General features: G+C 34.1%; 1 protein-coding gene across 1 annotated transcript in view; it reads right to left on the bottom strand.

Moving 5' to 3' along the window:
* Nucleotides 1-1,356: 1,356 nt before the first annotated feature.
* LOC113235708 (tripartite motif-containing protein 2-like) overlaps nt 1,357-3,238 on the bottom strand; it is a 22,048-nt gene continuing 20,166 nt past the window's right edge. Inside the window, exon 13 of the mRNA XM_026471568.1 lies at nt 1,357-3,008. The gene's annotated coding sequence lies outside the window, so the exon portion shown is untranslated. The remainder of the gene's footprint in view (nt 3,009-3,238) is intronic.

Raw genomic sequence — 3,238 nt, 5'->3', positions numbered from 1 at the left:
GTACTGTATAATAACGTGTTTAGTTCATAACATACTGAACCAGACATAGTAAGAGATGATGACATACTGACTGGATCATTAAAGTTGATTTCGTAGACAACTTTTTGTAACGAGTCATTGAAGTCGATTTTTTAAACAACTCTATTATTATTTCATTAAAAATTTTAAACACAATAAAAAGTCAGTTTTGTCTAGCTCATTAAAAATCTGATAGTCGGCATTCGCCGCATACAGGTTTTCCACATTCTACAGTCCTGCGTGCTTATTTGTAAAATACTAATCAAGCTCGCAGGACTGTAGAATTAACATCATAAATTACAACATTTGTTCCATGACTTTTTACAAAACATAATAAATTTACCAAAAATAAAAGTTTGAAGTTTTTGTTGTACTATCTGACAATAGGGAATCGGACAATTTTTCAGAAAGTGTCTAGAATTAACTAAAATAGATATGTACAGCCATGAAAAATAATATTTTATTAAAATAAAGCTTAATAGTCTCTAAAATGTGCTAAAACTACGTTAAAATTTAAATAGAAACAAATTGGCGCGCAAACGTAACAAAATGTCAAATTGAACGCGTGACGTCATTTGTAGGTAAACAAGCTACGAAATCAAGGGCAAGGTGTTATTTTAAAGTTTTTGTGAAGTTTGAAGTCGTTATGGAACGGAAAATATATCGTTGGTGTGTAGTACCTCAATGTAGGAATACTTCTATAACTACCCCAAATAAACTATTTATTGATGTACCTACCTCGAAAATCCGACATACGAAAAAAATGGTTGGTCCTAGCACGACGAAATGTCTGTAAATTCAGCGATATACTTTTGTGAGGATCACTTCGACGTAAGTACACTTTATGCAGTGAGTGATACATAGATCGAAGCATGTGTTAATAATTATATAGTAAATGCTGTGTTATATTCACTAGTGCCTTTAATTATGTAATGTAATAATTATGTATTCGAATTTTAGCTGCCGAATGATATGGAAAATTACATGCGATGGAAGGACTGTACATTACCATTATTCCTACATTGAGGTACTACACACCAACGATATGTTTTCCGTTCCATAACGACTTCAAACTTCACAAAAACTTTAAAATAACACCTTGCCCTTGATTTCATAGCTTGTTTACCTACAAATGACGTCACGCGTTCAATTTGACATTTTGTTACGTTTGCGCGCCAATTTGTTTCTATTTAAATTTTATCATAGTTTTAGCACATTTTAGAGACTATTAAGCTTTATTTTAATAAAATATTATTTTTCATGTCTGTACATATCTATTTTAGTTATTTCTAGACACTTTCTGAAAAATTGTCCGATTCCCTATTTCTAGTAAGGTAGTAGGTTCAAACGTGCAAGCGCCCTCCTCGATGAACTCCTGCTCCTGTTTTGCATCGGACTGGTATTCACTCTAGCGCTTTCTTATGTTACCACACAGAGTTATCACCATTTAGAGCGATCTATTTAAATATTCTTATTTTTGTACCAAAATAAAATTTAATGAATGATGGAAAGTCATGTAACAAAAGTTGTTGACTAGCGACTATCAACCTTGTAAAGTCATGATAAAGGTACTACTTACGTAGACAAGTATTTGTTTGATTTCTATAATGGTTTCATGGCCATTGAAATCATAAAGTTCAAACAGGGAACCTGTGCGCAGTAGCCAGATATATACGCACGTCACCATTGCGTGTTTCGTCTTTACGAGTCTCAGGCGCTAGAATTGATAAACTGTGTTTCCGTGAAAACACGTTTTCTGTTATCCCATGACGACCTCTATAGTCATATATATAATTTCTTTATAGATGTTCAAATTTGCGATATTCATTAATGGCAGTATATGCTTTAGCGTGCAAATCACACTTTTTCACGTTTACCTATTTTAAGAGTTAAGTGTGTTTTATAAGTAACTTGAATGTCGAACATTATATTTAGAATTTAGACATAATCTCTAGTAAAATGGAAGCTTTCTCTATGTGATATGGTGTCATCGTTTTCATTGAGCAATTCCAAAGTTATTTAACGAGAAAGCAATTCAAATTACGATGGTCAACGGTCTTGCCGTATCTTGTAAAATCAATTTTTGAGAAGTTAACAGCCTATTCCCTATAGAACATGATGGATGATATACAAAATCTTGTATTCTATTTGAGCGTGTGGGTAATATTTTAGCTTGCACCCAATCAAAAACAGTGAAAAGTACTCTGTGAAAATAGTTTCAACATTTGTCGTTCACGCTTATCCGAAAAAAATTGTAGGCCAGCATGTTCTATAACGAGCTAACCCCTTCAATTTGAAATCATAGACACTTAAAGTGAATATAGTCACTTAATTCTTTGATTATGTCTACCAAACAGCAAGCCAAAATTTTTGAGAAAATCTCCTCGACCTTAATTAATATTCAAAGCAATAGCGAATATAATAAATGCCATTGTCGTAGGACTAGTACAATTGAGACAGACGCCAATAAAATATTATATACTTTACAAAAGCCCTAACTCTCCTATCAGAACTGTATTGCTCCCAGTCTACAAACCCGAAGCACACGGCATGTATACAAGTACGAAAAAAACACGAAAAATCAGTCGCGAAAATTATATACAAATGTCGAATGTGATTCGGCATTAATAACGTAAAAAAAATAATAAAAAAAGTAGCTTAACCAACTTAATACGAAATAAATACTGTAAGTACTAAAATATCGTAATTATATCGTGTAGGCCCGGTGCAGCGAGCAACAAAACGCTGTCTGTCAAAATGAATGCCATTATAGACTATTATTTGTTTGACTAGAACAGCATTGACAAGTTTGATTGGCAGCTTAGTTGCTGGCTGTACGCAGCGACTACTGACTTTGGTACGAGTACCCTCTCGCAGTCCTGGATATGGCCAACAGTTCGATTCTCCGTTACAATACTGGACTAGCATGAAATTCGATAACAGTTTGCCTGGCGGCTTATTCATTTACCCTTTCCTTACTCCTTTGCCATCTGAAACGAAGCGAAATCTACATTTAATACAAATTGCTTTAAAGACTTGGCGTTTCTATTAGCGATAGCGATTTTAGGGTCGTATTCCAGAGCTCTACTCAATGCATGATTTCAAGCACTGGAAATACGACCCTAATAGCAAGGGCTTGAGTATGATTTTCAGTGCTTTAAATCATACTCAAGTCCTGACTTGAGCATTGAGTAGAGTTCTGGAATACGACCCTAAATGA

This window comes from Hyposmocoma kahamanoa, unplaced genomic scaffold, assembly GCF_003589595.1.
Source record: "Hyposmocoma kahamanoa isolate Upper Pololo Valley unplaced genomic scaffold, ASM358959v1 88, whole genome shotgun sequence".
Taxonomy (NCBI): domain Eukaryota; kingdom Metazoa; phylum Arthropoda; class Insecta; order Lepidoptera; family Cosmopterigidae; genus Hyposmocoma; species Hyposmocoma kahamanoa.
This window is presented reverse-complemented; position numbering and strand designations above follow the sequence as displayed.